Source organism: Sus scrofa, chromosome 14 (genome assembly GCF_000003025.6).
Source record: "Sus scrofa isolate TJ Tabasco breed Duroc chromosome 14, Sscrofa11.1, whole genome shotgun sequence".
Lineage (NCBI taxonomy): Eukaryota > Metazoa > Chordata > Mammalia > Artiodactyla > Suidae > Sus > Sus scrofa.
The window spans coordinates 101,333,583-101,347,382 of NC_010456.5; the positions used below are offsets into that span (position 1 = coordinate 101,333,583).

A 13,800-nucleotide genomic window follows, 5' to 3' on the forward strand; every position below is an offset into this window, starting at 1 on the left:
GTTCCCACGTGGCACAGAGAGTTAAGGATCTGGTGGTGTCACTGCTATGGCTTGGGTCACTGCTATGGCGTGGGTTCCATCCCTGGCCCAGGAACTTCTTTTTTTTTTTTTTTTAATATATATATATATTTTTTATTTTCCCACTGTACAGCAAGGGGGTCAGGTTATCCTTACATGTATACATTACAATTACAGTTTTTCCCTCACCAGGAACTTCTGAATGCTGCAAGTGTGGCCAAAAAAAAAAAAGTCCAATAATTACACACACACCCACACACACACACACACACACACGACACCACTACATCAGTTTGACAAAAAAATTTAAAAGATATCAAGTATTGGCAAGTATGCAGAGCAATGAGAACTCTCATACACAATTGGTAGAAGAATACATTGGTACAATTATTTTGGAAAACCACTTGGCATTATCTAATAAAGTTAAAGACAGGATTCCCACATGACCTCTGCAAAGTATGTACCAACAGAAATGCATATAGAAATGCACAAGAGCATATGCATGAGAGTGTTTATGCGGGCATCTTTTGTAAAAAACTCCAAACTAAAAAAGCCCAAATGTCTATCAATAGCAATAATTTGAACAAAGGAATACCATATAGCAATGAAAATGAAAGAATCACAGCCACATGTGCCCACAGAGATGAATCTCAGAAACCTAATGATAAGCGAAAGAAACAAGTCCCAAAATAACAGGAACAATGGTATTCCATCCTCACAAACTGCATTATTTAGGGATATACATTAAAATGATAAATGTATAAAGAAAAACAAGGATGTAACATCCACAAAACACACGGCAGTGGTTACCTAGTTGGGGGGATGGAAATGTGGTCAAAGAGATCCACACACAGGCAGTGGGGCTGGAGGGGATACTGGCGATGTTCTATTTCTTAATCTCGAAGAAGAAAAAAGAGCAAAACACTTTGAAAATGTAACTTGCCCCTCTGGTTTTATCACTGTTGGTCACTTGCTTTCGCCAGATTAGTCGTTTCTCACAGCAGCCAAGTCAGAACATCAATAAACCAAGTTCTAGGGCCAGAAGGGACTAGCTCCCCTAAACGCTTTCATAGAACTATGTGAACTGTTTCACTCTCTGCCTTTATAAATGGTCCACAGGAGAGCTCTCTGGTTGCATCAACTCTGTAAAGTGAGGGTAGTTGACAATGATGATGGGAAGACACTGACAAGACTCTGACAGTGAACATTTTTGTTAAACACAAAAGGATATGATCAAATCTAAGCAGAGGTTTTCTTAGTGATTGAAGTATTTATTATGTGAGTGGTAAGATAGTTAGGAACTGTCTTTCACCTGTTTGGTGACATTAAGATATTTGAAGAGTTCTTCCTGTGGCACAGTGGGTTCAGAATCCAACAACAGTGGCTTAGGTTGCTACAGAGGCATGGGTTCCACACCCAGCCTGGGACAGTGGGTTAAAAAAGGATCCAGTGTTGTTGCAGCTGTGGCATAGGTCACAGCTGAGGCTTGGATTCAATTCCTGGCCTGGGAATTTTCATATACTTCGAATGTGGCCATAAAATAAATATATTTGGAAGGAAAAAACAATGTACATAAGAAAAGAATTGAGGGATTGAAGATGGGTAAATGGGCAAAAGGAATAAGGTACTATAAATAAACAATATAACTACATTAATAACATAAAATACAAGAGAAAAGGGACTGTGAAAGATCCTTTTTTTTTTTTTTGCATTTGGCTTTTTAGGGTCTTACCTGCGACATATGGAGGTTCTCAGGCTAGGGGCTGAACTGGAGCTGCAGCTGCTGGTCTATGCCACAGCCACAGTAACACAGGATCTGAGCTGCATCTTTGACCCACATCACAGTGCATGGCAAGCCAGATCCTTAACCCACCAAGCAAGGCCAGGAATCAAACTTGCATCCTCATAGACACCAGTCAGGTTCGTTACCACTGAGCCACAACAAGAACTCCTCCTTTTTGATACTGTACCAGAAACTAGAGGTTATGATCAATCCATTTAAAAGAAAAAAGTGTTCTGACACAAAAAGAAGTAAAAATTACAATTATTCTCCCCACCACTACCATAACATTAGGAATGCATCTGATTGGTTCTGACCTGTATAATGATGGCAACCCCTGGGACTAAGAAAATTTGGAGGAGCGTATTTTACTTCCCTACTTCTTCCTCAATAAGAATGAGTCACTTTCTCAAGAGAGTCGTGTCCACAGCTGCACAGAGCAATCCACATTTTGTCTCCTTGCCCCAACTATTCACGTTCTCTGTGCCACTGGGTACAGAAAAATCCCACGGAAGCCCACTCTCTGATCTCATCTCTTGTCCAACTTCTATGGAGTTTGAATTCTAGAAGGAAAGCCAGTCCATCAACATAAGACTGCATCAAGACACATGTAGAAGGTAAGAAACCATAGATTTACAGAGTTCTAAGGGGATCCTAGGAATCAACTAAGTTACGAGTACATGGTCATCTGGTACCCGTGAGCCAAAGACAACTTCCCAACCTCTTTTGTTTAGCCTCCCTGGTGATTTTTTAAAAATTAAAACCAGTATTTAATGTTTAAGAACCAGGCAATTTCACATAAAAATCCAGATTTCTTGCTTTGCTTTGATAATCTAGAGATTCTAACAACTCTGGGCCCCCATTTGGGCAACTGTATTTGGCTTCTATACTTATTACACCACTTATTACGCCCTTGATATAGTTCAAGATTCTCATTTTGCAGAGAGGAAAAGCTGATGATGCTCAGCAAAGTGACTCAAGATATCACACAGTAAGTTAGAAACATCAGTGAGATGAGAACAGAGGCCGGTGGGCCCTTGGCTATGTAACCCTGGAGACAGAAAGGTAGGCCGTTCTCCAGAGGTCATCCAGTTTGCCAACACCTTCATCCCTAAGGCTCAGAGCCATCTAGTCATATGAGCCACAGAGCAATGCTTTGCCATGAAGCCTGGCCCACCTGCAAGGAGCCCAGGAATTCAGAAAGAGCTAAGAAAAGCATGGTTCTAAGCTCTCAACTCTCCTCTACTTGTTTGACTGGAAGTAAACGCCTTTCATAGCTGCAGCTGCAAGTCAGGAAGGTGAGCACTGAATTCCTGGGCAGTTCTGACACTTTGTGAGCTGGGGAGGGAGGGGAACTGAGGGAGAGGAGGCCTGCAAGCCTCCACCTCTAATCTGCGCTTTAGTTAAAGAATATCCATGCTCTGCTTCTGCTCAGAAGTGATCTACTTGGTCATGCACCATGTTGACAGACACTTTCTCCTTGGCTCAAGGAGAGTATCAAGCTTCATTGGTTTTACTCATTCTTTTTTTTTCTCTTTGGAAGCTCCTGGGTCAGGGGTTGAACCTGTGCCACAGCAGTGACTTGAGCCACAGCAATGGCAACAATGGATCCTTCACCTGCTGGGCCACCAGGGAACACCCTCTTCATTTGTTCTTAAAGAATACAGGTGGAAACAAAGAAATTCAGAGGTTAACAGGTAGTATTCGTACCCATAACAAACATATTTTATTCTTAAGTCGAACTATAGTGTATTGCATTTTTTTGTATCAAATTGCTGAAAACTCAAAGACCAGTTTTCAGCTGAGCTAGAAAAGCATAATGGTGTGTGTGGTAGGGGTAACTGGAAAGCAGAAGGAGAGAATTCCACTTGGTGCAAGGAAAAGAGCACTGAAGTAGGGCCTCAGGAACCCAAGTCTTCCTACATATTCACAGCTGGTTAGAGGCAGAATGGAATTAAATTCAGATCTCTTGACTCCTAATCTAGCACACATCTTATTTCTGGGTATTGCTATCCTGTGTCCAACTACTGTTTAAGGATAGGAAGGGTGTAGACATCAGAAAGACAAAGAAAATCCAAAATGATTTCATTAAGAGCATGTTTTCTTAATTAAAGAAGACCCTTTCTAGTAAGATATAAATGAGCATTTTCCTATTGAGGCCAGAACTATATTTGATGTATATATGTTAACAATGTATTTATGCCCCTAATTTTTATTTTATCTACCTCTGTACTATTTGAAAATTTAAGAAACAAATATTACCATTACACTCAGTAAAAATAAAGAGAGTAACATTTCTAGTTCAAATAACTGAGTTAATTACATTAGCTATGGTCTCTCATTTATATACCATTGGCTGAAGAATAATTACTGGCAAGGGGAGTCATTTCAGATATACAGTTACAGTTATGTGAACAAATTAAGTTGTAAAACTATGTATGGTCTACCACATTTTCATCAAATATATATAATATATAAAATATCTACAAAACATCTGGAACATTACATTTTCAAAGGTTAAGATATAACAAAGGAAAGACCAAGGCAAAGGTATACAGCAGAACGAGGGAGAATGTTAACATAGATAAAATCAACTCACTTCCTGTGGGGAGGTCACCAAGGTTGGCCTTAAAATTTCTAGACATAGATGGTAAAGGAAAACCAGGCAGTTACAAGATTTGTAATGTCCAAAAGGTAAAGACAAACCAATTGGACTAAAGCCAGACAATGTTTCCTAACAGTAATAATAATGACACTTACTCACATGGTACTCTCCATTCACTTAATCTTCTCAATAATGACCAAAAGGGAGGGCTAAAAGTATTAGCATCATTGTACAGATGGGACAATAGAGGCACACAGAAATTAATGGCCCACCAAAGGTCACCCAGGTACTTGAACTCTGCCTGGAAGGCTGGCTCTATGGGCTCTGCAAATCCCATCTGAGGCTGGAATTCAGACAGTAATTTGTCTGAATGTATGTATGTATGTATGTATGTATGTATTTTGTCTTTTTAGGGCCTCACCTGTGGCATATGGAGGTTCCCAGGGGAGGGGTCAAATCAGAGCTGTCACCACTGGCCTACACCACAGCCACAGCAATGTAGGAGCCTTAACATCCACAACAGCATTCTTACAGCAGGCACAGAACAGGGCTACATTCTGGAGGGCTTTTTAGACTGGACTACGGATGTAAAGTTGGATGGAAGGCAGCACTATTTATCAGATCACATCCCTCCTCTGCTTCAGACCTCCCAGTGGTTTCTCCATTGCCCTGAGACTATCACTTATCCTCCTTACAGCACACAAGGCCTTGAATGACCCTGTTCAAATCTTCAAATGTTAGCTCTTACAACTTTTCCCCTCAGTCATGCTGATGCAGCTTCCCACATCCTCTTTAACTTCTCTGAATGTGCCAAACTCACCTCTGCCTCAGGGCCTTTGCACTGGCTCTTTGCCTGGAAAACTTCTCCACCCCCATCATCTTTATGAAACTGGCTCCTTGTCATTCAGATCTCAGGTCAAATGTCTCTGCCTAAGGGAGCTCTTCCCCACCATTATAACTTATGATGTACCCTGCGCCCCCCACCCCCCCAACCTCTAGTACCTCTCTATTAAATTAGGCTGTTTCATTTTCTTCATAGCACATTTATTACTATCTGAAGTTGTCTCATGTATTATTTGTTTATTGTTTGTCTTCACTTAAAAACTGTAATCTCCACAAGGGAGGAAATCTTGCCTATCTTATTTACTGCTGGGTTCCTAGCACCTAGAACACACCTAACATACAGCAGGTCCCCAGTAAAAAAAATTTTTTTTGTTTGTTTTGTTTTTTAGGGCTGCACCTGTGGCATATGGAAGTTCCTGGCCTAGGGGTCAAATTGGAGCTACAGCTGCTGCCTACACCACAGCCACAGCAATGCAGGATCTGAGCCACGTCTGAGACCCACACCACAGCTCACACCTGCGCCAGATCCTTAACCCACTCAGTGAGGCCGGCAGGGAGCAAACCTGCATCCTCATGGACACTAGTCAGATTTGTTTCTGCTGCACCGCAACAGGAACTTCCAAATATTTAATGAAATTGAAAAATTAACTGAAGACAACATGATCCTTACCATGCTGCTTTTCATCTCTGTTATCTAGGCTGGCTACTCACATGGCCCAGTCCTCAACTGCTTGAAAGCCCGGCCTCAGTTAAGGTGGTATAAGGAGTCTATGGCCTGCACAACCACCATTTGATGCTGGAATTTAGGCAAGAGTGACACCCGCGGAAATATTCCTGGTCCAGCTGTGAACTAGAGGCCACCTGTGTTCACCAGCTGGTGGGCAATGCCCCAGCAGAATTCAGCAGCTCGCCCAGGAGTTTGCAGGATTGCAGAGCCGCACACTGGAGGGCTGTCAAAAATGTGTCAAGTGCCTGGAGTACTTGGGATTATAGAAGGAAATAAACATCAGTCATCTTGGCTGTGCATCTGCCGGGCATTGATACAGTTGATACCACTTTCGTAAGGAGCATGCATTGGAGTTTCCAGCTGCCAAATCTCAGACTGAGGCCAACATGACATTTATAAATATTAATTTGGCAGAAAATCAAGAATTTCCCGACTTTGTATCAACTAGGCTTCCAACTGTTCAAAGAAGCCAGCAGTCAGCTTTCTCTTATCTCTTCATCAAGGGTTGACAAGATGAGGAGCAACCGTGACAGGCAAAGCTTAAGGAAACACGTGCTCTAACCACAATCAAAACCTCTAGCTGAGGTCAGGTCATGGAGTTCCCATCTGTAATAAAGACCTTGTCAAAAAAGACAGGTGCTTAATTCATTTCTCTCTAATGTTCTCAAAAGCAGCCCCATGTCATTCAAAAGAAGAGGCATTAAATACAATGAGGCAACACTCTCTTCCCGTAATAACTCTAAATTAATTAACTTATAGCAAAGAATTTCTTTCTCATGTAACTGGCTTCCACCTTCTTCTTCTTTTTTTTTTTTTTTTTGGCTTTTTAGGGTCGCACCTGCAGTATATGGGAGTTCCTAGGTAGCTAGGGGTCTAATCAGAGCTACAGCTGCCAGCCTCCACCACAGCCACAACAACACAGGATCCGAGCCACATCTGCGACCTACACCACAGCTCACGGCAACGCCAGATCCTTAACCCACTGAGCAAGGCCAGGGATTGAACCTGTATCCTCGTGGATACCAGCCAGGTTTGTTTCCACTGAGCCACGACAGGCATTCCCCTTCCATCTTTTTGTAAACATTATTTTCCCTTGACATTAAATACACCTCACCAAAGTGGTAGATCCTTGACTAACCTCATTACATAAATGTAGCCTTGTTTTATTTGAAAAAAGATTTTTAAATAAGTTGGACAAAATGGGCTTCAGCTAAAAAGACTCACAGACAACTAATGCAGTGCCCTCTAATCTACTGTTGATATCCCAATCCCACTTAGAATTACAAATGGTCCCTGTAAAATTCCATTAACCTGTGAAGAACCTCTCCAAAGGGCTCCGTGCCTTCTCCGTGTGGAAGCAGAGAACAATGAAGTTGATGAAGCGGGAAATGATTTCACTTGGAGAGGGTAGAGCAGAAGGGAGTGTCTGGTAAGTGCCTGGAGCATCTGGGTTTCTAGCTGTGCATAAAGAAAGAAGAGACACCAACAGGTGAGTCACCGTCAGTGACCTAAAAAAGGCCACAGGGCTAGGTGGGTCAGGACAAGTGGCTGTGTGCACAGTCATTGGAGAAGACAAGCCCCCAGTCAAGTGGAGAAGAGACTGGGAGGAAAGGGGCTTGCAGGGGAGTTTGCAGTTGTCCCCAGATGACCACTATGGCCTGCACGAGGCTGGGGCTACAACAATGGAAGGGAATGGCAGCCCTCAGAGAGTCTTTGCAGGAACATGAGCCCATGTGCCCAAAGGCTGAAAATGAGGGAGGAAGGGGACAGAAAGCCAAACCCCAAAGTCAGTGACCGCTTCTCCTTTGAGAAGTTTGAGAGAAAACTGAACACAAGAAGAAATGTTGAGATGTAATGAACAGTGATGCCTTACCCAGAGCGAACATGATTAAAAAGTGGAATCAGGGAGTTCCTGCTGTGGTTCAGTGGCAATGAACCTGTTTAGTATCCATAAGGACGCAGGTTTGATTTCTGGCCTCACTCAGTGGGTTAAGGATCCGAGTTGGGCGTTGCCGTGAGCTGTGGTGTAGGTCACAGATGCGGCTTGGATCTTGTGTTGCTGTGGCTGTGGCGTAGACTGGTAGCTGCAGCTCCGATTCAACCCCTAGGCTGGAACTTCCATATGCTGAGGGTGCGGCCCTAAAAAAAAGGGGGGGGGGATCACACTTTTGCCTCCTGGATACATGATCTATCCTCAGCTTCACCTCCTTCCACCTAAAAGAAACCCCAGATTTAGTGATCAGATCTCATTACTCCTTCTCACATCCACAAAAAACCAGCACACGTCCCAATAGCTCAAGCTTGGCCTGTTCCAATAGTCTGAATTTACTTCAAATTCTTGACCCTCAAACTAGGCAGTCAGAATTATTATGTCAGAAGAAACACTCCCCCCCCAAAAAAAAGGCTACCACAAAAGGTCACTGATAATTGATTAAAATAATCACATGTAAAGAGGCCCTGAACTAGTGCCTTTCCTTATCACCTCTTCCTGGTTCATCACTCTCTCTACTCCAAAAAAAAAAAAGTTTCTCACCAGCCTTTTCAGCCAGTACATGATCAAATATAGTAATTGAAAAAAAGAAAGGAATAAAGGAATAAATGATATTATTGTAAGCTGGACAAGCCTCATTTTCATACGGGTGGTAATCTGCTTCATGAAAGGGTTTCTTCCAGCTCTTTCTGAACTGGTACACATGCAACCTTTACTGCCTTTAGAGCAGACATACGCACTTGCTATGAGCCTTAAAACTATTTAAAAAATTACAAACTATGTAATTTCACAGAATAGGAAGAAAGCACCCTTCCTTTTCATTTGTAATCAACCAAGATGACCAGTCAAAACCTTGGTGAGTAAACATTACCTACAAAGGAGATTTCTGGGTGCTAAAAATCTAAATGCAGGAGGAAGATGCTCTCGGGCACCAGAAAGCCACATGCTGAGACCTGGTAATAATGGTATCTGTACTCTAAGCCACTGCCAGGAAGTCCTGTTTTTGCTTCACTGGGTAGAGGAACGCATGGCAGCTGGGCCTCAAGCACTGGAGCATCGGTGGACAGCCTCAGCCCTAGGAGGGTAGCAACGTGACGGCGCAGCAACAAGTCCAAAGTCAACAAGTATGAGGACCCACGTGAGGGCTGCACACCCAGGGGCAAATGGGAGGTACCGTCAACCTCTGAATTGATACAGCTTGATTCTGAGTTTCAAGCATTTTTTCCCAAGCACTTTTAACTACACATTTTATACATGCTTAACAAAGAAAAAAGTGAGAAGAGAACAAAAAGACAATAATAAAAAACATCTACATCCTACCAGCTAATAGTCACGGTTTATTTGGAATAAATTGTTTGAATTTTTAAAATATTATATATGTGTATAAATACATCTTTTTAAAAACAAAACTGACTTCACATTCATTACCATGGCAATTTAAAAAAAACAAAAACAGGAGTTCTCCTGGTGGCTCAGCAGGTTAAGAACCTGGCACTATCTCTCTGAAGATATGGGTTCAATACCTGGCCTCGCTCAGTGGGTTAAGGATACAGTGTTGCTACGAGCTGCAGTGTGGGTCACAGATATAGCTTGGTTCTGGCATTGCTGTGGCTACAATGTAGGCCTACACTGCAGCTGTAATTTGACCCCTCGCCCAGGAACTTCCATATGCCACAGATGTGGCTGTAAAAAGAAAAAAATAATAATAATAAATAATAAAAAATTATAAATTAAAACAAAAACAAAAAAGCTAGCCAGTGTTAGTAAGGATGTAGAGAAGTTAGAACGCGTGTGTATTGCTGGTGAGCATGTTAAAATAGTTCATATACCAGGAAAAACAGTATGGGGTTTCCTCAAAAAATCAGAAGTAGAATTACCACAGGATCCAGCAATTCCACTTCTGGGTGTACACTCAAAAGAAAGGAAAGCAGGGACTTGAACAGATATATGTACACCCATGTTCATAGAAGCCTTATTCACAATAGCCAAAAGATAGAAGCAATCGAAGTGTCCAGAGGAGTGGATGAACAAAATGTGGTATCTACATATAATGGGATAATATTCAGCTTTAAAAAGGAAATTCTGACCCATGGTGCGACATGGATGAACCTCGAAGACATTAAATGAGGTGAACAAAGCCAGTCACAAAGGGACAAATACTCTATGATTCTACTTATGTGAGGTACCCAGAGCTGACAAATTCATAGGCAGAGAATGGTAAGTTGCCAGGGGCTGGGGAGGGAGAATGGGGAGTTATGGTTTAATGGGAATGGAGCTTTGGTTTGAGATGATAAAAAATGTTCTGGAGATAGATGGTGATGACAGTTGTACAACAATGTGAATGTACTTTAATGTCACAGAACTATACTTTTTTGTTGTGTTGTGTTTTTTACTGAAACATAGTTAATTTACAAAGTTGTGTTAGTTTCAGGCGTACAGCAAAGTGATTCAGTAGTGAGATACATATACATATCTGTATATATATGTGTGTGTATACACATATATATATATTCTTTTTCAGATTCTTTAGAACTACAGTCTAAAAATTGCTAAAATGGTAAATGTTACATTTTATATTTTTTACCAAAAATTTTAAAAACCCTAGGACCCTCCTGTCTGTACTTTGCTCTTTTCACTGTATTTGATGCCATGAATGTTAATACATGTCCTCTGGCTGATCACTCAGACATGACTGCAAAGTATTTGACTGTATGAATGTACCATAACTGATTTCACCAATCCTCTATGTTGGACACTTGGTTTACCTCTGATTTTTCTCTCCCCAAAAGATGTTATGTCATTCAATCATGTGACACATCAGGTTGCATTCCATTCCTGATGTTCCTCCCTTTGGACTCATTATGGTCATTCACAAATATTTTGAGAATCTTGTATTTTAGTCAGCGAAATTTCCGTACCATGAAAAATATTTATTAACTACTTGTTTCTGTAATATATTAATAATTAATAACAAAGGTAATGATTAATACTTACTTTTAAATACCTGTACACTTTCAGACTTACTATGGAGGAGGAAAAAAAGTTAGAAACATTACCAACTGAACATGACACCATGGGCAAAATTCAAAATACTTAGCAAGAGGCTGACAGAGGCACCGTCACTCAGAGGAGAGGTTTGGCCGAACCATGTGTCAGCCAGCCCTGTGCCCACCATCTGACCAGTAGCCCTGACTAACCCCGAAGAAACCATTTCACCATGAATGTGGGGTTATATGGGAGTTTTAAAGTAAACGTTTCTGAACAGACCCTATTTTTCTTGGTTGCCCAAAGGAGAAAGAGCAGATTTGGGAAAAGAGGAGCCAGACCCTGGATTGTAACCTGTGGGACTTTGAAGTGGACAGTCCAGAGGCACCGTCGGATGACGGGTCTGGACCCCAGGAGAGAGGTCAAATGGACACCTGGAGGTCAGAGCACACAATCACAGTTAGTTACTGAGATCTTTAAAAGCAGGCCTTTCCGATTCCTGTGGGGATCTCCTGTTAATGGCAGAGTCAAATCAGAGGTCTGGGGGACAGCCTGAGATGCACATTTCTTTTCTTTTTTTTTTTTTTTTTTTTTTCTTTTTATAGCCACACCTTCGGCATATGGAAGTTCCCAGGCCAGGGGTCGAATCACAGCTGCAGCTGCTGGCCTACACCACAGCCACAACAATGCAGGATCCAAGCTGTGTCTGCAACCTACACTACAGCTCACGGCAACACCAGATCCTTAACCCACTGAACGAGGCCAGGGATGGAACTGCATCCTCACAGAGACAAACATCAGGTCCTTAACCCGGAGAGCCACAATAGGAACTCCTGAGGTTTGCATTTCTGCTAAGCTTGTGAGTGAGGCCTGTGCTGGTCCCCAGACTACAAACTGAGGAGCAGGGTGCTTGAGGTGTGGGCAGAAAAAAGGAGAGAGTAGGATTTTGAGGAACCCCCGTGTCCCAGGAGGAAGAGGAGGTTGCAAAGAAATTGAGACAGGTCAGAAGAAGCCCAAGAGAGCTTGGGGTCCTTGAGGCCAAAGAAAAAGGAACAACGTTACCAATCCTACGGGTGGATCAGGTAAGCCCTTCAGAAGAGGTACTGCGCCCGTCTTAGTCCGCTCGGGCCATCACCACAAAACGCCCCAGAGCGTGGCTTAAACACCAAACATTTATCCTCCCACAGTTCCGGAGGCTGGCAGTCTGGGGTCAGGGTGCCAGCCTGGTCGCGTTCCAGTGAGAGCTCTCTGCTGGCTTGCACACAGCCGCCTTCTCGCTGTATGCTCACCTGGCCCCTCCGTGGTGTGTATCTGGAGAGAGAGGGATTTCCCTCTCCTCCTCCTCCAAGCCCATCACAGGGCTCCACCCTCATGCCTCATCTAAACCTAATACGTCCCAAAGGCCCTACCTTCTAATAGCATCACATTGGGAGTCGGGCTTCAACACAGGAATTGGGGGTTGGAGTAAAAAACACTGCATACCTAACAGTGCCCACTGGACTTTGTGTAAATGTAAAGGTGCCCCGTAGGTGATGGCAGCAACTTTAAGGGATGATGCAATTACCTGAGGGCACAGAGATTCATTAGGACAACCCCAAACCACTTCTGTAATACTCACGGACTGTCATACTCTCAGGTCCCTCAGGTCAGGAATGCTGAGTCCCTGGCATGGTAGAGGCACTGCCTCCCAGCTCAAAGCAGCACCCCCGGGAGTTCCCGTCATGGCTCATCCAGTTAAGAACCCAACTAGTATCCATGAGGATGCAGGTTCGATCCCTGGCCTCGCTCAGTGGGTTAAGGATCCCGCATTGCGGAGAGCTGTGGTGTAGGTGGCAGACGTGGCTAGGATCTGGCATTGCTATGGTTGTGGTGTAGGCCGGCAGCGGCAACAGCTCCAATTAGAACCCTAGCCTGGGAACTACTAGGTATGGCCCTAAAAAGACAAAAAATAAAAAATAAAAAAAAAAAAATAAAGGCAGCACCCACGACACACAACAGATGGCAGGCGATCCCAGGAACACACGCCAAGAAGCTCCTGAAACAGGAGTCCAGGCCACAAACATTCACGTCCCTAATATCCATTAATTTGCTGAAACACAGTCCCCCTGGGCACTAAACAGAACAGTCAGAGTCAGAGGGCTCTAATCCCTGCCAGCAGCCTGCATTCTCTGTCTCTGAAACTATCAATTTTGCTGCACTGTGCCGGCCCAGCCGAAGTTCCATTTGTGGAAACTGAAGATAAATGCAGTCACAACTGCTTCTTATCCCCATTTTCCCACAAGAAGCTCAAAGAAAAGGCACATGGCTTCCTAGGGCCACGCTCCCAGGCCTGTTATTCTAGTGACCTCATCAGAGTCACCCTGCAGAAAACCAGGCTTGCAAGAGCCTTGCTTCCCTCCCCATGGGATGGCTTCCCCGAGAGCTCCTGGCTCAGCTCACAGCTCTCAGGCCCCGCCATGGGATCCACTGACTAGGACTAAATGGCACTAAATGTTCTAAATGGCACTCAGTCTTCATTAGGTAACCTCGGAAAGTCACCACAATTGATACAATGAGAGATGGAATGTCTCACCATGCTTTATTTTCAATTAAAACCAGAATTAAGGGAGGTCCTGTTGTGGCGCATAGGAAATACACCCGACTAGTATCCATGAGGATGCAGGTTCAAATCCTGGCCTCACTCAGTGGGTCAAGGATCCAGTGTTGCTGCAAGCTGTGGTGTAGATTGCAGACATGGCTCAGATCCTATGTTGCTGTGGCTGTGGCGTAGGCTGGCAGCTGCAGCTCCGATTCAACCCCTAGTCAGGGAACTTCCATATGTCACAGTTGCAGCCCTAAAACAAACAAACAAA

At 43.3% G+C, this 13,800-nt stretch overlaps 1 protein-coding gene across 5 annotated transcripts in view; it reads right to left on the reverse strand.

Moving 5' to 3' along the window:
* Nucleotides 1-13,800, reverse strand: part of SLC16A12 (solute carrier family 16 member 12) — a 94,374-nt gene that overhangs the window by 59,606 nt on the left and 20,968 nt on the right. The window contains exons 1-2 of one of the 5 annotated variants that reach the window (XM_021073516.1): nt 12,011-12,278; nt 7,285-7,431 (exon numbers count right to left, since the gene is read on the reverse strand). The exons of 3 other annotated variants lie outside the window; for them this stretch is intronic. The gene's annotated coding sequence lies outside the window, so the exon portion shown is untranslated. Of the gene's footprint in view, nt 1-7,284; nt 7,432-12,010; nt 12,279-13,800 lie in introns of those variants that run through there. One more of the 5 variants, XM_021073515.1, reaches the window with a different exon arrangement.